The sequence below is a fragment of the Mirounga angustirostris genome, unplaced genomic scaffold, assembly GCF_029215605.1.
Source record: "Mirounga angustirostris isolate CCGP_5_RB_7025 unplaced genomic scaffold, mMirAng1.0.hap1 SCAF_1, whole genome shotgun sequence".
Taxonomy (NCBI): Eukaryota; Metazoa; Chordata; class Mammalia; order Carnivora; family Phocidae; genus Mirounga; species Mirounga angustirostris.
This window is the reverse complement of record NW_026991709.1, coordinates 144,410,398-144,432,124: the sequence shown is the minus strand read 5'-3', so window position 1 is coordinate 144,432,124 and position 21,727 is coordinate 144,410,398. Positions and strand designations below refer to the sequence as shown.

Sequence of the window (21,727 nt, the reverse complement as noted above, 5' to 3'; positions counted from 1 at the left end):
AGTAGCCAACATCAGCTATTCCCACAAGGTCAGACCAAGTTGGAAATGATTTTGTTTCAGGTTCCCTGAGAGTCTGTGGAGAGTGAGAGTGTGTAGAAATTTTGGCCCACGGTGTCCTCCGCTTGGGGATTTTGTGTCCCCAGAGAGCAGATGTGTGCCCACAGCCACCCAGGAGGACCCGGATGACCTCACGGCGGTTTTGTTTTTGGACTGGATGTTGTGCCCATGGTGGATCATGTTGCATGTTGGCTTTGGAGCATGTGTTGGAGGAACAGTTGAGATTTTAATCTTTGTGGGGTGGCATTTTTGATATGTCTGACCCTTTCAGGTTGGTTTAATTAAATTCCAGGGAGAGCTATCCAACAAGTGGCTTTCATTTTGGAAATGTGTGTCTTTTTCCAGGGCCCTTCATGGTGGCTTGATCCGATGGCCATACATCATTTTGGCTTATTCTTACATTAGTGCCTGCGACTAATTGCCAGGCCCGCTCCCTTTTTTCTCCCCGGGCCTGAGATCTGCTGACTGGGTGGCTGGTATGTTTCTGCTGAGTTTTGGGTTTCCTGCCGGTCTGGGAGGCTTGGGATCCCATGCTCAGGGAAGGTAGTCAAGCCGGAAAGCTAAAGCTGGGCGGGAGAAAGCGGGTTAGAGTGGGTGTGGAGGGACTGGGTGTGGAGGGACCAGGGAATGAGCGAGCCAGCGCCCTCGGTGCCAGAAGGGGCCGGATATGGGAACTCTCCTCAGTGAAGCCCCGTGGCCCATGGACAGTGAGGTTCAGATTTCCCCATTTCATCTCCTGGCCTTCCCTTCCCCCAGGTGTCAGCTGCCTGCAGAACCCTTTGAGGAGAAATTACTCCAGGGCAGGCTTAGCTCCCTGGTTTTAGCAAACATTAGACTTCCAGGCTGAATATTTGCCATTTCCTCATCAGTGTTCCTTCCTACTCCATGACGCTGCTTTTAGATTCTTTAAAGTTGAGGCCCCTTGTTCTGAGGGGGAAGATTTAGTATATTCCTATCTTTCTGAGAGAGCCGGGATAGGGTTGTGGTTAGGGGCCAGATTGCTTAGGCTCACATCTTCGCTACTAATTGGCTGTGTGACTGTGGTAAGTGAGAGACCCTCCCTGTGTCTTGGTTTCCTTGTCTTTAAAGGAAGGGGTAATATAGTATCTACCTCAGAGGGTTAGGCAGATCTTAGTGATTGTTTTCTTCTCTGCCTTCCCAGCTCTCCTCCATAGAGGGACCATAGGACGAAGGCAGGAGTTTTTGTCCCACATCTCCCCCCCCCATTCCTGGCACCTGGAATAGTGCCTGGCCCTCAGCAGGTGCTCAACATAACTGTTGAATGAATAAATATGGGAAAGACTGTGTGAATGCTCGTTGCTAGGGCCTCTTGTATTCCACGTATCTTTGGAATAGAGAGAGGATCAAGGAGGAAGGGCATGGAGCTGGAAATGTCGGGAAAATGCAAGAACTAATAATCCTCATTTTTCTACACGCTGTCCACTTTCTGCATTGTTGAGCTGGCCCTTCTCCCTCACTGCCCACTGTGGAATCTGACACTTTCTAGAAGGTCGCCCAGGGCACTGGTGACTGACTTGGGGGGCTGCATTAGGACTGGCAAGGAGCTTGTGAGAATACTTGGGAGATAATATATACCATGGGGCAGAGTGACAGGGGACTCGGTGTAGATTGGTGGGGAATCTTCGTTGAATGGCAGACACTTTAGAGCTGAGATTGGAGAGGATAAGAACTAGCTAGGTCAAGAGTAGGGAAGAGGTTTCTAGGTAGTGAGAACAGCATGAGCAAAGGCCCTGAGGCAAGAGAGATGTGGAAGCACAAAGAAGGCCAGTGTGGCAGGAGCAGAGGGGACAGGGAGGGGCTTGGCAGAGGAGACCTCAGAAGTGAGTGAAGTTGCATCATGCAAGATCTTTAGGCCCATTAAGGATTTTGGATCTTATATTGAATGTTATAGGAAGCCATTAAGGATTTTAATCAGGAGTACATACTGACCTCATTTGTAGTTTAGGAAAAATCTTTATGTTAGATAGAGGGAAAATGGATTAGAAGTGAGGGAAAATGGATTAGAAATGAGTGAAAATGGATGTGGGGAGATCTGCAGGAAAACTTTATGTTTTGACTTCAGGATTTAAAAGAGTATTTCAAAATCCATAAGATCACTTCAATACATGTTGAAAGACATTTCGCAAAAGTCAACATCTATTTTTTATTAAGCTTTTGATTTTGAAATAATTTTCAATTTATAGTAGAGTTGCAAAGATGTAAGAACATTTTCATATACCCTTTCAATGGGGGCAGGACTGAAGACAGTGTTATAGTAAATGATTTGTTTTTCAAAAGTTTCACTTTTTAACTTTGTTGGTTTATAGAATACCATTTTAAAAAAGGTTCTTAGTATATTGCTAAGGCCTTTTTTCTTTTTTTAAAGGATTTTGTTCCATTTCTTTTTTCAAAGAAATGGAACAAATAATCCTAAAATTTGTATGGAACCAGAAAAGACCCCGAATAGCCAGAGGAACGTTGAAAAAGAAAAACAAAGTTGGTGGCATCACAATTCCGGACTTCCAGCTCTATTACAAAGTTGTCATCATCAAGACAGTATGGTACTGGCACCAAACAGACACATAGATCAATGGAACAGAATAGAGTCCAGAAATGGACCCTCAACTCTATGGTCAACTAATCTTCAACAAAGCAGGAAAGAATGTCCAATGGAAAAAAGACAGTCTCTTCAACAAATGGTGTTGGGAAAATTGGACAGCCACATGCAGAAGAATGAAACTGGACCATTTTCTTACACCATACACAAAAATAGACTCAAATAGATGAAAGACCTAAATGTGAGACAGGAGTCCATCCAAATCCTTGAGGAGAACACAGGCAGCAACCGCTTCGACCTCAGCCACAGCAACTTCTTCCTAGAAACATTGCCAAAGGCAAGGGAAGCAAGGGCAAAAATGAACTATTGGGACTTCATCAAGATAAAAAGCTTTTGCACAGCAAAAGAAACAGTCAACAAAACCAAAAGACAACCGACAGAATGGGAGAAGATATTTGCAAATGACGTATCAGGTAAAGGGCTGGTATCCAAAATCTATAAAGAACTTATCAAACTCAACACCTAAAGAACAAATAATCCAATCAAGAAATGGGCAGAAGACATGAACAGACATTTCTCCAAAGAAGACATCCAAATGGCCAACAGACACATGAAAAAGTGCTCAACATCGCTCGGCATCAGGGAAATCAAATCAAAACCTCAATGAGATACCACCTCACACCAGTCAGAATGGCTAAAATTAACAAGTCAGGAAACAGCAGATGTTGGCGAGCATGTGGAGAAACGGGAACCCTCCTATACTGTTGATGGGAATGCAAGCTGGTGCAACCACTCTGGAAAACAGTATGGAGGTTCCTCAAAAAGTTGAAAATAGAGCTACCCTACGACTCAGCAATTGCACTACTAGGGATTTACCCCAAAGATACAAACGTAGTGATCCAAAGGGGCACATGCACCCCAATGTTTATAGCAGCAATGTCCACAATAGCCAAACTATGGAAAGAGCCTAGATGTCCATCAACAGATGAATGGATAAAGATGTGGTATATATATACAATGGAATATTATGCAGCCATCAAAAAAAAAACCCACGAAATCTTGCCATTTGCAACAATGTGGAGTGGATGTTTTTTGGGGATAGATTGAATTTTTTGTTCTTTTATATGCCATTTTTTCTTTCCATTGTTTGGAATTTACACCCTATTATTTTCATGGTTTTTCTTTATTTCTTTATTTCATGGTTTTTCTTTAAATTGTATATTGAGTTTTAAAAAATGTAAAGTTAACTATTTAAATCCCCTTTCCAAACTCAGTTGAATAATTTCAATGTTCCCTCCTATCTTACACACTATTGTTCATTATTTTAGTTCTGTCCTTTAAAAAATCCCACAAGTTAGGGCACCTGGTGGCTCAGTCGGTTAAGTGACTGCCTTTGGCTCAGGTCATGATCCCAGAGTCCCAGGATTGAGTCCCACATCACGCTCCCTGCTCAGCAGGGAGTCTCCTTCTCCCTCTGACCCTCCCCCTTCTTGTGCTCTCTCTCTCACTCAGTCTCTCTCTGTCAAATAAATAAAATCTTTAAAAATAAATAAATAAAAACAAAAAAATCCCACAAGTTAGACATCGTTATTTCTGTATAGACCACATTGTTTTGGTTTGCCTCTGTGCTTATCATTTTATTCATTAATTATTCTTTTTGCATATATCTTTGGAATTTTTTTTTCTTAAAGAAATTTAAAAGCTCCTTAATTGCAGGTCTCTGAGTGTTTTGTATAGCTATAAAGTACTTTATTCTCATTCTGCAACTTTTCTGGGCACACAATTTAAAATTGATAGCTATGTTTTCTCTGTTTTGCAGATACTCTACTGCCTTGTGTCACCATTGTTTCTGTGGAGTAATGTGCCATCATTCTGATTAAGATTCCTTTGTAGAGGATCTGAACTTTATCTTTACTTTCATTCAGGATCTTCCCTTTGCTATTTGCAATTTCTTGATGACATGATTAGCTGTGAAATTTTTTTTTTTAAGATTTTATTTATTTATTTGAGAGAGAGTGCGTGCCCGTGCATAAGCGGGGTGGGGGGGGGGAAGGGAGGGGCAGAGGGAGAAGCAGACTCCCCGCTGAGCAGGGAGCCCAACATGGGGCTCAATCCCAGGACCCTGGGATCATGACCTGAGCTGAAGGCAGATGCTTAACCGACTGAGCCACCCAGTGAAATTCTTTTTATTTATCATGTTTGAGTTACAGGGGAACCCATTTTGGAAAATTCGCAGCTATTATTTCCTTGAATATTGTCTTTCCCTCCTTCTCTCCATTCTGTTTGGTGCTGTAATTAGATCAGTGGTTGGCCTCCCGATCTCCTAATGTCTCTCCTACAGTTTCTGTGTATCTTTTCTGTCGTTGGGGCACTTTGGGGAATTTCTTTGAGTATATCTTTCAGATTACTTATTCTCTCTCTCACTCTTTTTTTTTTTAAAGATTTATTCATTTATCTTTATAGAGGGAGAGAGTTGGGGGAGGGGAGAGGGAGAGAGAATCCTGAAGCAGACTCCCTGCTGAGCTCAGAGCCCGATGTGGGGGCACAATCCCAAGACTCTGAGATCATGACATGAGCCAAAATTAAGAGTTGGCCACTTAACTGATTGAGCCACCCAGGCACCTCCACATTACTTACTCTCTTTTTAGATGTTTCTAATCTACTGCTTTACCCATTCAGAGATTCTTTTATTTTTTTTAATTTTAATTTTTTTTGAAGTGTAGTTGACACACAATGTTACTTTGGTTTCAGGTGTACAAAATAGTGATTTGACAAGTCTATATGTTATGCTATGCTCACCTCAAGTGTAGCTCCCATCTGTCATCCTACAACTACAATGCTATTATAGTACCATTGACTACATTCCCTATGCTATATAGTCTTTTAATTAAAAAATTACAGTTTTAATGTATAGAGGTTGCATTTTGTTTTCAAATACATCTGTTCCTTCCTGATAGTCTTTTGTTATGTGCATATCTTTGTGTTTGTATACTTTATTTCATTAAATATTTTGTACCCAGCTGTTATATACTCTATATCTAATAATTGCAGTTATCTGCCATTCTTGGAGGTCTGAATGCATTGTTTTGTTTCTGCCAAAACTCACTCCTAGTGGCTTGCCTTCTTTTGTACTTGGTGATCTTTGTGAATATGTTGCTTGAACTTATCTGCATGAGAATATACATTAGGGATGCTTCCTCCGGAGAGGATTTACTTTTGTTTCTTATAGTAGCCAGAGGGGTGCTGATCTGACATCATTTTAGACCCCCTTGAGGGTCTTGGTTTAAAGGGGATCCCAGGTGTGGCTTCTCCCAAACCTGGGAGAAATTGAGCCCAAGGCGCACTATCCCAGTAGCATGCTTCTATCAACATCTGCCCTCAAGACAACCAACCCTGCTGCCCTCAGCTGCCCACAGCCCTGGTACCACATGGGTACATATGTATGGGGCATTCCTGAGAAACTGTGGTTTATTGTGAGATTTCTTGCGTAGTATCTAGAACTCAGTTACTGTAGAAGGAAGATTCCTCAAAACCCCCATTGCCCATGATACGAGAAGTGAAAGGACTTTTTCACCTTCACATTTAATGATAATCAGCTGAACACCGAATGAAGGGTTCCACGATCTTTTCCTTTGCATTTTGAAAGTATTTGTCTTCTTACATCTAATGTTGCTGTTGAAACTCGGATGTCAGTCTGGTATTTTTCTTTCTTTACAGGTTTTCTGCTTTTTCCCTCTGGAAACTTTTGAATTTATTCTTTTTCTTTGATTAGTAATTTTACTATAATATATCTAGGTGTAGCTTTTTCTCATTCAGCCTTTTTGGCATCTGGGAGTTCTTTCAGTATGAAGTGTTAACTCTTCAATTGTGGCAAATTTCTGGTTCTTATTTCTTTAAATATTTCCCCTTTACCTTTCATTCTTTTTTTTTTTTTTTGCCCCATGGAACTGCTGCGAGATGGATGTTGACACTTCTATTTTATCACATTTTTTTTCCACCTTTAAAATCTGGTCCTGTTGGGCGCCTGGGTGGCTCAGTTGGTTAAGCGACTGCCTTCAGCTCAGATCACGATCCTGGAGTCCTGGGATTGAGTCCTGCATCGGGCTCTCTGCTCAGCAGGGAGTCTGCTTCTCCCTCTGACCGTCCCCCCTCTTGTGCTCTCTCTCTCTCTCAAATAAATAAATAAAATCTTTAAAAAAAAAATCTGGTCCTGTTGCTTTCAGAGAGAGTGCATTGATTAATCTTCCAGCTCACCAATTCATTCTTCCACCTCTTTCTGCTCTTCTACCAATCCTTTAAGTGCCCTTTTACAAAACTTCTTTTTCTTTTTTTAAGATTTTATTTATTTATTTGACAGTGAGAGAGAGCACAAACAGGGGGAGCACCAGGCAGAGGGAGAAGCAGACTCCCTGCTAAGCAGGGAGCCTGATGCGGGACTCAATCCCGGGACCCCAGGATCATGACCTGAGCCAAAGGCAGATGCCTAACCAACTGAGCCACCCAAGCACCCCCAAAGCTTATTTTTCAAACTCAGGATTTTCAGTTGGTGGTTCTGCTTCTTTCTACTCCACATTTCCAGTCGCCTCCCATAGCTCACTGAGGCTGTTTAAAGTATTTGTTTTAAGTTTTTTTTCCCCATTAGGTCTACTTCTTCCAATGTGAATTGTTCCATTCTTCCCCCCACCCCCTTTTATAGCACACATGCTTCTCTAATTTCTGGCTCGTTCGTTCTTTCTTTCTTTCTTTCTTTCTTTCTTTCTTTCTTTCTTTCTTTCTTTCTTTCTTTCTTTCTTTCTTTCTTGGGGCTATGTTATCTCTCTGTTTTGCAGATACTCTGCTGCCTTGTGTCACCATTGTTTCTGTGGAATAACATGCCATCATGTTTCTTTCTTTCTTTCTAAAAGATTTTATTCATTTATTTGACAGAGACAGCGAGAGAGAGAACACAAGCAGGGGGAGTGGGGGAGGGAGAAGCAGGCTCCCCGCCGAGCAGGGAGCCTGATGTGGGGCTCGATCCCAGGACCCTGGGATCATGACCTGAGCCGAAGGCAGATGCTTAACAACTGAGCCACGCAGGCGCCCCTAATTTCTGGTTCTTTCTGCCATTGTCAGGTACCTTTTATTACTTGGTGATGTTTAGTCACTCTGCCTGTTCTCTATCGGAGAGAGGGGTGACAGCAGCTTGGGCGCTTGCCTGTCCTCACTCGATGAGCTCACTCAGTGACAGAAGATGCCCTCAGGACTGAAGGGCAGTCTGGATCCCTTAACTCTCTTGTCTTTTTTCTTCTTCATCCCGAGGACTTGACCTGAGTCTTTCTTAGCGCTGTCTGGCTGTGGCCTAGGACAGGTTTTGAGGTGGGAAGGCAGAAGGTCAGAAGCTGGCTGGCTCCATGGTACTTACTCTTGTTAGTGACCCACCCAAGCTAGGCACTGCCCAGGTATCACAGCAGCCCTTCGAGTTGGTGCTTCTGCTCATCTGGGCAGTGATAGTGACACACGTGGTACAGTTGGAGGACTCTCCTTGAAACTGTGCCTCCTTTGTGGCCCTCATGCTCCCTGGCCCCAGCCTGTCACTGCAGTTGGGGACCCAGGCACCTCTGCTCTGCACTCCAGTCTCTCAGCATCCTTACTCTTCTGTGGCATCTCTACGATTGGATTCCAAGGAGGGATCCGGACGATGTGCTGGTTCTCCACCTTGTCCAGACCTGAGAAAGAAAATAGATTTGTAAGGAAATAATACCATCTTTGCAGAAAATACAAGTAGTTTCCATTTGATTAGATCCTCTGGAATGTGGAGTCTGTGCTTAGAACCTGGAGCATTTGATCCCCAAATGGGTTTAGTCTTAAACAGTCTTTTGGGGAGTAATTATTGTTTTTACATGAAATCTGAAAATAATACAGTAACTCTTTATCCTCTATAGATGTGATGGCGATCTATTGTATGGGACTCTAAAGGAAGTCTGTTTTGAAAACTATGATCAATGGTGAACACTTCATTTATCTGTCATACAGTTCTTGGAGTTTGAGTGTCTTGAAATTAATATGGTGATGTTCCTCATGATGATAAGTAAGAAATGTAGATATATTAAGCACAATTTCTAATGCTGTATATGTGTATATATGTGTGTATAATGGGGATATATCGCTGATGTGAAGTTATTCTCAGCAATTAATTATTGAGTGATTTCTGAAACACTATTTAGGTTTATAATAGGTTGTTACCTTTTGTTTAATATGGAGATATGATTGCTTTTCATCCATGTTACTTTTTCTGGGTTCTGCATTGTATTTAACCCAAATAATTATAATAGTTACATAATTTGTTGCTTTTGCTCAGAGAACAAATTCATGTATCTTTTCATATAACATAACTATAAGCTTCTTGAGAGCAGGAACTGTGACCAGTTTACCAGTGTATCCTCAGCATTTGGCATATGGTAGAGTTGCTAAATATTGGTGGAAGTAGTGAGCGTTATAATCCCGTTTTAACAGTGTGCATACTGACTGGCCCAAGAAGATGGATCAAATGGATTGGTGTATCAGTTAGGAATAGTGTTCAGCTGTAATTAACAGGTGGAATCAGCCACTGGCTCTCCAGTTTGGCTGCAATTGCAATCATCTGAGGAGCTTGGACAATTACCAATGCCTGGGTTTCACTCCCAGAGATTCTGATTTAATTGGTCAACGTGCATGCAGAGGAGCAGGACTTGTAATTAGGTGTTTTAGTCTGCTTGGGCTGCTATAACAAGATACCACAGACTGGGTGGTTTAAAGAACAGAAATTTATGTCTCAATTATGGAGGCCGGATGTCTGAGAACAAGGTGCCAACAAGGTGGGTTTTGTTCTGAGGCCTCTTCTCTTGGCTGGTAGATGACTGCCATTCTTCTGTATGCACAGGGAGAGAGCAAGCTTGTTCTCCGGAGTCTCTTCTTGTAAGGACACTAATTCTATCAGACCAAGGCCCCACCCTCATAAGCTAATTCAACCTTAATTTCTTCCTTATAAGCCCTGGGGTCTCCAAATACAGTCACTCCGGAGGTTAGGGCTTCAGCATATGAATTTGGGGAGGACAAAATTCAGCCCAGAACACCAGGTGACTCTGATATGCAGCCTTTATTTTTATGTCACATAAAAGAAGTCTTGAAGTAAGCTTTTTAGGGTTGGTGTTGAGGGGTGGGGGGCCAAAGATTTCAAAGACCCAGGCTTCTTCTAACTCTCTGTCTCACCATCCACAGCTGTGGCCATGTCTTCAAAGTTGGAATGTTGAAATTCCAGCCATGATCTCCATTTTCCTAAAACGCAGGGGAAGGAATCTAATACATCATTGTTGCTCATTAGATAGAACTCAGTCACATGACCACCTCTAGCTGAAGGGAAGGTTGGGAAGTGTATTCTGACATAGCCTACTGTGGCCCGCTAAAAATTGGAGGTCTCTTGATTTGAGAGAGAAGAGGAAATGAATATTGGGTTGGGTAGTCAGCGGTCTCTGCTACATCTGGTTTTAGACTATGAGTTAATCTGTGCCAAAGTAGAGGTTACAAACCCTGGTTTCAACCCAGTAATCTTCCAATTGCTCCCAGTAAAAGTGGAACATGGATATTGGGAAACATCTGGTAAACTTGGGCAATAAACATTGGGAAGATAAGAGAAATTCTTTTCCTCTCTCTTGTGCTTGCTGCGTCAACAAGAACTGATCTGCTTGAGAGTAAGGTAGGGTCATGGCACTCCATGAATCTGGAAATAAACAGATCAGTGTATGGTCAGAAACAACACATTTCAGTTCTTATCTCACGGACATTTTGTCAACATTCGACACAGTGGGTCACAGCCTCCTTTCCCAAACATTCTCTGGGATTCTGGTTTCCTCCTAGCTCTCTGCCTTGTGTTCTCTCTTTTGCTGTTTACGATTAGATTTCCCCACATCTTGGTTTGAAGAATACTCCTCCCTGCCTCCCCTTCTCCTCTCTCTTTTTTTTTTTTAAGATTTTATTTATTTATTTGACAGAGAGAGACACAGGGAACACAAACAGGGGGAGCGGGAGAGGGAGAAGCAGGCTTCCCACTGAGCAGGGAGCCTGATGCGGGGCTTGATCCCAGGACCCTCGGATCATGACCTGAGCCGAAGGCAGACCCTTAACAACTGAGCCACCCAGGTGCCCCTCTTCTCTTCTCTTCTCTTTCTGTGGAATCTCATGCATGCCTTTGGCCTCAGTGGCTCCTTATTTACAGGAGATTTCAACTTGATAGCTGTAGCTCAGACCTCCTCTGGGCTCCAGCCCCATTCATCCAGATGCTAATCAACATCTCTTGGAAGTTGTAAAGGTCTCTCAGGTGCAGAATTCCCCAAATTTAATTCCCTGTTCATCATCAAGTCTTGTCAATTGTGCCCCTGCTGTAATCCTGCAGCTCCACGCTGACCGAGCCTAGTGCCAGAAACACTGATGTGTTTTCTTTTAAAGATTTTATTTATTTATTTGACAGAGAGAGCACAAGCAGGGGGAGCAGCAGGCAGAGGGAGAGGGAGAAGCAGACCCCCCACTGAGCGAGGAGCCCGATGTGGGGCTCAATCCCAGGACCCTGGGATCATGACCTGAGCCCAAGGCAGACGCTTAACCGACTGAGCCACCCAGGTGTCCCTGAAGTGTTTTATTTTAAATACTTTTATTAAGGTATAATTTACATACCATTAAATTCACCATCCAGTTTGAGAACATTTCTATCGCTGAAAAAAAATCCCCTCTAGCTGGTTTGTGGTTTATCCTGCTCCTGTTCTCAGCTGTTCATCTGCTTTTTCTTGCTACAAATTTCCCTTTTCTGAACATTGCGTATAAACGAAATCATAAAATGCATCATCTTTTGCATCTGGCTTCCTTTACTTAGCATAATGCTTTTGAGGTTCGTCCATGGGGTAGCATGTATCAGTTTTTTTATTGCTAAATAGTATTCCATCGTATGCATATATCACATTTTGCTTATCCTTTCACCAGTTTATGGGTATTTTGTCCTCACGAACTCCCTAACCAGGTCACATCTTCTTCTCGTCTCCACGAGACACTTACCACAGCTATAGTTTCACATTTATTTTAGTGAATATTTTGTCTGTTGGAGCCATTCATCTACCCTGCCCTGTATCAGAGCAGGGAACTTGTCTACACCCCAACCCACCAGTGTGTCCTTAGCACTTGGCACAGGATGCCTAGCACATTGTAGGTACTCAGTGAAAAAAAAATTGTTTTTAAAGAAATGAGTCAATGCTTGCAAGTAAAACCTAGTTTTGCAACTAGGTTTTCTTCGAATTTCTTCAGAAAGTTGGACTTATATAGACTCTTTTTTCTTTAACCCTGAGTAAAGGTATCCATATCTGGGGTCCCTGGGTGGCTCAGTCGGTTAAGCGTCTGCCTTGGGCTCAGCTCATGATCTTGGGGTCCTGGGATCGAATCCCGCAACGGTCTCCTTACTCAGTGAGGAGTCCGCTTCTCCCTCTTCCCTGACCCCCTCCCCCACCGCTGTGCTTTCTCGATCTTTCTCAAATAAAATCTTAAAAAAAAAAGATATCCACATTAAAGAACCTTTGTACAGCCGACCATGTTGAGAATCAGGTGCTAGTCCTTGCCAAATAATATTTCCATGGCACCTTGACAAAAGAACAAATCCAGGCTCTTGTTTTAAGTTCTGTCTTGTTGGCATTGTAGTCAATTAACTAAACTGCTGACACAATGCAATATGAACATCAGCATCAGATCCGATTTACTGTCTGCATTTGGAAAAGCGACGTGTGCTTTTGGAAGCTCTTGTTTTATAACCAGACAGATCTTTAGGAACAGTGATGGTGGAATGGTCTGCAAAGAGAATTGATCAGCTTTCTGCTTTTGTAGACCTGGACGTCAAAGCTCAGAGTGGATAAAGTACCTTGTTACCGAAGTGAGAACCAGTGGTTCTGGAAGTGTGATCATATCAGCAGCATCAGCCTCACCCCTGGAAGGTGTTAGAAAATCAAAGACTCGGGGCGCCTGGCTGGCTCATTCGGTTAAGTGTCTGCCTTTCGCTCAGGTCACGATCCCAGGGTCCTGAGATGGAGCCCCGTGTCCAGCTCCCTGCTCAGCGGGGAATCTGCTTCTCCTTCTCCCTCTGCCTCTCCCCCCCGCTTGTGCAGGCACTCTCTCTCGCTCTCTCTCAAATAAGTAAATAAAATCTTAAAAAAAAGAAAGAAAGAAATTCAAATTCTCATACACCACCCCAAACCTCCGCAATCAGAAACTCTGGAGAGGGCCCAGGGAGTTGTGTTTTAACAAGGTTCCAGGTGATTCTGATGCAACTAAAGCTTGAAAACCAGCGGTCTAGGCTATAGTCAGGCCTCTTACCACCAAGTCACACCTTTCTTCTGTGCTGCATCACCCTAGGGAAAAATAAAAGATCCTTTGATCCAAGGACAGTGGGGTTTAGGGCCTGACTGAGTTGGATATTTGGGGGCAAAGCTGAGCCTGGGAATCTTATGATCTGAATTGCTTCCCCTGGTGGGTCTCCCCAGGCCGGCTTCTCCGCTCTCTTCATCTTGGTGGGAGCCAGGCTGGGAATGCCCACCCTTCTATACCCCAGGGCTTTAGTGAGTATCAGAATCTTTTTCAGCGTGACTTGATGTGTGTGTTTAACCTTACAGTGCAAAGCAGGGACTTGAATCAAGACTCAGCCCAATGTAAGGATCCCCAGGTAAGTTACCTGTGTCTTCAACGGCAAGAGTGAAAATGTGAGCTCTGTGCATTATGACACCTCTTGATATTTTACAATTTACTTATAATAGTATTAGATTCTTCCCTAAAGGCACTGGAAAATCAAGAGTTAATAGTTCAGAAGGTGAGAGGCAATATTCCAAAAGCCTGTATTAATCCTTGTCAGACAGGTCTCAGTTCTTGCTTTTGGAATTAAATCACCCAGTCTTTAAAAGCAGATTGAATCTCATCATAGATCAAATCCAAGCGCAATGCATCAAATCTTGTGTTCAAAGTTAACGTTGACTTATGCCAGTGCTTTTTCAGGTGGTTCCTGAGGTGGCAGCCACTTGGGCTGAGCCGGCTCTTAATCTTTAGGTGGTTCGTTCAACCTGGCCCCTGGGCGCCTCTGCGCAGGTGAGCACCTGCATAATGCTGCTTGATGATCCGATTATGCAGGAGCTTTATGCCAGGTAGTTTTGTAACTTTTCCTTAAATCTTTCTCAAAAATACTTCCAAAGTGACAGAATCAAGAAAACCCACCGCCTGGGTGGTTGTGATTTAGGAGCTGGGCTTGGGCTCGTTCAGACTAAGACAAAATGAGGTTGTCGCACACTTAAATAATAAATACTGCTTGGTTGTATGGGCATGTGGGTGCTCCGGCATTTGCTGTAAGAATGATGGTGGGGGAAACCTTGACCGACAAGCTGAAAACCAGGACAGCGAACAACACTGTGAGGTTTTCTTCTGTCTCCGACTTGGCACTGGCTGTTCTCCTGTAGGGCGTTTTAGGGAAACTTTGAAATTTCACCTTCCTGATTTCCTGACCTCATCTGCAAAGATTCTGATTCTCTAGGTGTGGGTTGGAGTCAGAAATCCACATTTTAATTAATTAATTAATTTTTAAAAAGATTTTATTTATTTATTTGACAGAGAGAGAGAGACAGCAAGAGAGGGAACACAAGCAGAGGGAGTGGGAGAGGGAGAAGCAGGCTTCCCGCGGAGCAGGGAGCCCGATGCGGGGCTGGATCCCAGGACCCTGGGATCATGACCTGAGCCGAAGGCAGACACTTAACCGACCGAGCTATCCAGGCGCCCCGGAGAAATCCACATTTTTCAAAAGCTGCTTAACTGAATCAGGAAGAAGGAAGTGGCCGACCCAAACCGTAAGACACGTTCTTTTTAGGAGGCAAGATACTGCAGTATTTTTTTAAACTATACATTATTGATTGTCTGTTAATTTTATTTATGGATTATTTTTTTACTTTAGAGATTTATTTATTTAGAAATATGTGTCAATACTTTTATTTATGGTTTTGCCTCTGTTATGCCCTTCCCACTCTAACCTATTCACCCATATTTTTCTCCTAAATGAATATTAAATTATAATATGACAATTACATTTAAATATTATATTACTAAAACTAATACTATTTTTTAAAAACTGAAGTCTTTAACATACCAGTCATTTTACCATGAACTATAAAGAATGTGACCTATGACATTTCTACTTCTTGATGGTTTTTTGGACAATGTTTTGGAAAATGTTCCATGCACATTTAAAAAGAAGTCCTATTGGGGCGCCTGGGTGGCTCAGTTGGTTAAGTGTCTGCCTTCAGCTCAGGTCATGATCCTGGGGTCCCAGGATCGAGCCCCGAATCAGGCTCCCTGCTCAGCTCTCTCCCTCTCTCTCTCAAATAAATAAATAGAATCCTAAAAAAAAATAATAAATCCTATTTTTCACTCGTGTATATAATTATTTGTCAAATTTAAAATAAAACTTATGTTGTCTTGGATCTATGTATTGTTTTCTGCATATCTGTTCAATTCTGGGTGATAGGAGGATTCTACAACCTCCCGATCTGACTGTATTTTATTTTCCTTTTGCATTTCTATCCATTTGCTTTTTGTATTTTCAATCCTCTGTTTTTGCTTCTTTGCAGTGAAAACTATTTTAATCCACAGGAGTATCTTAACGGTTTAGAGCTATGAGCTATATAGCCAGATTGCCTGAGTTAAAATCTAGCCCCATCATTTCCTGTCTGTAAGATCCTGAACAAGTTTTTTTTTTTTTTTTTTTGCTTGAATTTTTCCCCTGTAGAAAGAGGTTATGATCATATCTATTTCCTAGGACTGCTGGGAGGTATAAATGAGTTAATATGAGCAATAATACACGGCGTGTAGAAAGTGCTCTGTGAAGATTAGCAGTTATTTTGACTAAGGGTTCAGCTTCTCGATCTTTAAGACGTCTGAAGGCTAGCATCATGGTTCTCCTATAGACAGGCCATATCCTGCTAAATTTTTGTGATCGATTGAGATTGGACTTGTTGTATTGCATGGACAAATGTTTGAGAATGACTGAGTTCTTCTGTAATTCTCACGTAATAGAGTATACTTGTGCCCTGGTTGGTGATGAGCCTGAAGACCCTCTGACAACTTAGTACCTTCTGGAGGATGTTGGAATCTCTGCCTCGTGGTGCTTTGGGGGATAAGTGGCAGTGGTGGAAATCTCTGGTCGTAAGTTGAGTAGTAAGTAGCGGAGACTGTTGGAATGGTCATCAAGAAGACGTGACCACCAGTTGACCTGTGAGCTGGAGCTGGGCACTTGGAGGCCTCTCACCCCCTTCCCTGTCCTTGGAATGTGGGTTCTGCTGGCCTTTCCTGCTCCCAGAGCCTGCTCCAAGGACACAGCCTTGAGATGGTGGTGGGATGGTTGAGAACACCTGCACGGTATACATGACCTTTAGGGTTTGGAGGGTGGGCACGTGGATTCATCTTGCTGCTGCCCAAGACAAGCCTCCTGTGTAAGTTCCCTTTGTGTATTAAAGTGCCACCTGCCCACCTGGAGGGATGACCTCTCTTAGGTCCCTCCCTGCCCTCCTTAAGCTGCAGTTCCAGATCACACCCAGGAAACCCCGAATGGATTGGGAATCCACAGAGATGGAACATGGCCATCCCATCTTCACAAGTTGCAAGACTTAAGCGGGTTTCACACGTTAAAGCTTGGCTAGGATTAAGGTGGCCCGCAGACACTGTGCCTTGGAATTTGTAAGGTTTTGGTGCTTCCTCTCCAGGTTATCATGAGAAAACTTCTAGAAGATTTACCTTCTCTCCCAAGCCAGAAACTCTAAGGGTTATGTGTGTGAACCCTTCCCTGTGAGGAGACCACCATGATCAGGTGTTACAGGCCCACCTGGGGATGCATAAATACCTTCTCGCATGTGACTGGTGGCTCCGAGGAGGTAACTTGGTGTGGAGAACTTTAATATGTTGCTCTCTGGAGATGAGAAGGGCTCAATGAAGGTGGTCAACAGATGGTGTTAGGTTTGAAGACTTAAGGTGAATTTAGGAAAATACACCCACAATTTGATATTTCCCCTCCTCTTTCACATACTGAGTTTGCTCTGCTTTGTGGATTTTCCTCATTTTAATTTTTCTGTAAACCATAGATTGGACATTTTAGAAGTGTGATTCTAGCTGTCAGAAATGGTGATATTTCAACTGATAGAAGGGAATTGGGTGTGGGCAGCTGAAATCTGAGGTATCTGTGTGTGTCGTGCTGGAAAGAACCACTCCTTGAGCTCTGTGCCTACACGGGTCGGTTCTCTAGTGGATGGGCCCATGGAGGAGGGGAGGATGCCCAAGGCAGAGAAATCCAGCCTCTGCGAGAGGGTGTCTGTCTCTGCCATTTTGGTGTGCCAGTGGGGTGTGGACTGGAGTTCTGGAAGAGTCAGGCAGTAAATAATCCAACCCAGAAAAGTGTCTTAAGTGGAAGACCAAGGTTGATGTTGTCCTTCGTGGGGACAAGGCCATTGCTCAGACTTCCCCAGCCGGCCGTGTCCAGTGAGTTCCTGCAGCGGGGGCAGTTGCTTCTCAGAAGACAGGCTGCCCGAGGAAGGTGAGACCCATCTCGGTGGGAAGGACCGCCTGTCCACCTGTGGTCAGTGGAGGCTGGGTCCACCTTCCTCTTTAACATGGGGATGGGGGTGGCAGGTCTGGCAGGCAGGGGGTCCCAGGGGGTCCCCGAGGCTTTGGCCCTAGCATCAGGCGTGGTGATGATGGGGCTGAATCTCTGGGGAGACACGGAGAGTCCTGACAGCCTATTGGAAATAACACAGGTATGAAGGGTGTCTGCTCACACGCCACGGAGAGGCGAGAACCTCTTCTTCCTAGGACCTTTACTCTTGTCATTTTAATTTTCACCTTTCAATTCAGATGAAATGATTTAGCTTTTTGTCAGGACCAGCCTATCTAGCAAAGTTCGTCTTCAAAGGAAGATTTTTTTTTCACTGCATTTTTTTTTCTCTAAATTCTCTCGTGGGTTGGTTGCCTGTCCGCATCGAGGAGCTTCTTCCCGATGCCTGCCTCCCATCCTTTCCTGTGACATTTCCGCTCCCGGCTGGAGTTTGGCCCATGGTTGTTGGTGTGCTTCCAGGCCCATTCCTCCCTGCTCCCAGTGTAAAAACGTATGGTTTTCAACTTTCAGACCCTAAAGTGGAACCTTAATGAAACAGACAGCTGGGTGAGAGCAGTGCTGTAGGAAAGGGCCGCTGCTATGCGTGTGTGTAAGGGAGTGAGTCAGAGCATGTGCAGGGGAGTGTGAATGTGTGTGCATGTTGGAGTGTGTAAAAGTGGGGTGGGAGCATGTGAGTTCAAGAATGTCGATGTGAGTGCAGAAGTGTGAGCATGAACATGAGTATCTGCATACGTGTGTGCAGGTGCATGTGTGGGAACATGTTAGTGTCAGCGTCACTGTGAGTCTGTGTGTATGTAGGCTGGAGCGTGTGCGTGTGTTTGTGTGGTGTTTCTAAAGCAGTGGGGTTTGTCTGAAGGATAAGCAGTAGGCAGTGGCTGGCCCTCAGCCCCTGCGAGGATGGGGCCCGCCACGTGCCATGGCTCCCAGCTTTGGAACTGGCCAGTGGTGCCCCCAGGAAACTGACCTGCTAGCAATGAAGATGGCTCTCTAAGTGGGTTTGAGTTTTCCCCTGGTTCTCTCTCTCTAGCACGTTCTTTGCTTTGTTAACACGGCAGATAAAATAGGCTTGCTCTGTATACAGTGAAGTTTACCTGCACGTCAGGTTGCACACTAAAGCTTGAAGACACTAACTAAAAAAAAAAAAAAAAAAAAAAGAGTAGGAATTAGGTTTGTCTTAATCATTTCTCCAGAAGGAAAGACCTGTAAGAATGTTTTAGGGTTTTATCTAGCAATTTCACTTGGGCTTATGAAGTCTCATTTAGAAATATGGTTAACTTTTCCTATTTAGCATGAAAGCTAAATAGGACTTTCAGATATCGCTCTAAGCTCCGAACAGCAGTACCTGACAGAGCCATGACCCTGTGGGAAACCAAATTTAATTTCCTTCCTCCCAGGGGATGTGACCAACCAGGATTGCCCTCCTTAATGCCGTATGGATAGCTTTCACCTTCTGTGACACAAGCTAACTTACCTTTCAGAGGCCCTCCTGAAGGAACACTTTGTTGAGTTGGCTACAGTTTTTAATCTGCTGGTACTCCATCCCCTCTCTCCAAACACGGTAGTTTCTAATTGTCTTTAGAAGGGAGTAAATTATTGATGATCTTCCTTAGTGCACATGATTCAAACCTGCGTATTTGCATTTAAGCTATTTTAGGACGCAGTGGAAGTATTTTTTCCCCCATCTGCGACAGGTTAAAATTACGATGTAAGTTTGAAATACGTATTGTGAAAAATCACTAATGCGTCCCCATATCCCGCATAATGGGACATCATTTGGTTATTCTGTCATCCCTATTGGGCAAAAGAACAACATTCAATTCATTTCTTTGCACCAGATTCTGAATAATGTCTTTGCAAATATACAGTGAGTTGTTTAAACAGGATGCATTTGGGAAGCTGCCTCTAGGAGCAAGGAAAGCTGACAGATGAGGAGTTGGTAGAAGCAATAAGGAGAAAGATGTCAAACCCTTCCTCCCTTCCGACCAATGGCATATGCCTTTTCCTTGAAGCCTATTCAGATACCCCTCCTTTTCTGCTTCCCCCCAGGAAAGTGGGCATGTTTATCTACGAGGGATGCTGCAGCTTTGGTCTGGGAGGGGGGTGGAGGGGGAGGACACGAAGTGCTGCTGTTGGAGCCAAGTGTCCTTCCCTACACTTGTGAGGAGTATTACTGTTAGTGCTCTGCCTTGCCAGGAGCGTGTCTGCATGGCTACGGTCACAATGACATTCGATCTAGGTCAAGTTGAAAACAGTTACTCCTAAGGAGAAGGCAGGGTCAGCACTTAAATAATTTGATCATTGGCAGCTCAGAAATTACCCTGCTCTCTTGTCGAAGAAGGAGTTTGGTTTTCGCCACACAGAAAGGAGTCAGGGCACATTCTTTTTTTTTTTTTAAGAAGTTTTTTGTTTTTTGTTTTAAGTTTATTTGTCAGAGAGAGAGGGAGAGCAAGCACAAGCAGGGGAAGCCACAGGCAGAGGGAGAAGCAGGCTCTCCGCTGAGCAGGGAGCCCGATGCGCGACTCAATCCCAGGACCCTGGGATCAGGACCTGAGCCAAAGGCAGATGCTTAAGCGACTGAGCCACCCAGGTGTCCCCGAGTCAGAGCAAATTTTAAGTAGGACAGGGCTTAGTCAGTGGAGCATGTGACTCTTGATCTCAGGGTTGTGGGTTTGAGCCCCATGTTGGGTGTGGAGATTACTCAAAAATAAAATCTTAAAAAAATTTAAGTAGGACATGAAAATAGAAATAAAGACTTTTTTGTGAATTTGTAAGGCTAACTGCTGTAACACATCTTGATCTTAATGGCCTAATTCAGCAGAACTTTCTTATTCCTATACCAGCCTGATGTGGGTACTCCTTAGCAGGTGATTCTTCCAGGTGGTGATTCGGGGACCCAGGTCCCTTACCTCTTTGCCATAATTGTTGCGGGGTTCCCAAGTTCACCTGCAGGTTGTGTGTGTGTGTGTGTGTATGAGAGAGAAAGTGAGTGTGTAAGAGTGGGTGTGTATGTATGTGGGAGGGAGAGAGAGAATGTGTGTATTATGGGTCAAGACTGCATTGCTTTTCCTCACATCCTATTGGCTAAAACTCAAATGGCGACACCCAAACTGTAAGGGAATCTGGGAGAATATATTCTGGCGGTGTCTCCTGGAAGAGGAAGGAAGCTTGTAGGCCAGTGCCCCTCCACCTTGAGCTGCATCAGAATCACCTGGAAGCAGAAAACACAGCTTTCTGGGTTCCTCCCCCAGAGTTTCAGATTCAGCAGGTCTTGAGTGGGGCCCAAGAATTTACATTTCAAAGAAGCTCCCAGGTGATGTTGATACTGCTGGAGTAGGAGCTTTAATTTGGAATAGTCCTGTCTGTGATGCATTTCTGTGTCTTGATTTATCCATGCTAATAATGAAAACCAGAAGTCTATCTTTATTATCCTGGCCTAAGGTATGGGAGGGAAGGAGACAGGTGAGATAGGTAAACAATCTTGGCCAGAATGTTAAAAATAATTACGAGTGGAAGATTTCTTAGAGGAATTGGAGTTCTGGAGGACTGGGTCCTGGGGTGTCAGGCACCCTGCTCTGTGGGAGGGGAGCGGGGGTGGGCACCTCTGCTTCTGGGAAGGGAGCTTCCAGCTTGCTGGGTTAGCTCTGTTGGAACAGGAAGGCGGGGAGAATAAAGTTTCTAAGAGAGTCCAGGAGAGGTGACTTGAGAGGTGACTTGGAGAAAGGGCCAGGGGAGGACTGGCATGACAATCAAAGGGGAGTTTATGATTGCTGGTGCAAACCAAGCCTTGCTCTTGGATTGTGAATTTCTTTGGGTCTCAGGATATCTGTAAATTGGGAATGACAATGTGTAACTCTTGGGTTGCTGTGAGAATGAATTAGATCAGAGGGTTGTAAACGTTCTTGGTTCATGGTGCTTCTACTGTGAAGAAACCCCTAAGTTTCATTTATTAAATGGTTAGTTCCAAACAACTTCATACATATTTATGTTTTAGCACCTTGGTATTTGAAAAAATAGTAATAATCATAAGTGGAAAAAAATCTGTTTAAATAATGCAATTACTTATGGATGGGATGTATGCACCTGCGGGCCCTGTGTGGCTTTCAAGCTTTGGAATCATATTGGGCATATCACTGCCTTCTTTTCCTGTTCCACATTGATGTTTGCTTCTTATCCCCGCACCTGCTGAAAACCCTACTTTGCAGAGATACGGTGTTGTTCAAAGGAATGTAGTGCAATCTAACATTGAAACTGTGAAAACAAACTGAGTTAGTACATGCATGGCGTCTGACCTGTGTTGAGTATTGCCGTATGTCCCTCAAAAACGTAAACTATTTTTTTTTTAAGATTTGATTTATTTGACAGAGAGAGACACAGCGAGAGAAGGAACACAAGCAGGGGGAGTGGGAGAGGGAGAAGCAGGCTTCCCGCGG

The 21,727-nt window shown here is 43.8% G+C and overlaps 1 protein-coding gene across 6 annotated transcripts in view; it reads left to right on the top strand.

The window, feature by feature from the left end:
• OSBPL10 (oxysterol binding protein like 10) overlaps positions 1–21,727 on the top strand; it is a 334,389-nt gene that overhangs the window by 88,357 nt on the left and 224,305 nt on the right. Inside the window, exon 1 of one of the 6 annotated variants that reach the window (XM_064588986.1) lies at positions 14,394–14,487. The exons of the other annotated variants lie outside the window; for them this stretch is intronic. The gene's annotated coding sequence lies outside the window, so the exon portion shown is untranslated. Of the gene's footprint in view, positions 1–14,393; positions 14,488–21,727 lie in introns of those variants that run through there. 6 annotated transcript variants of the gene reach the window in all.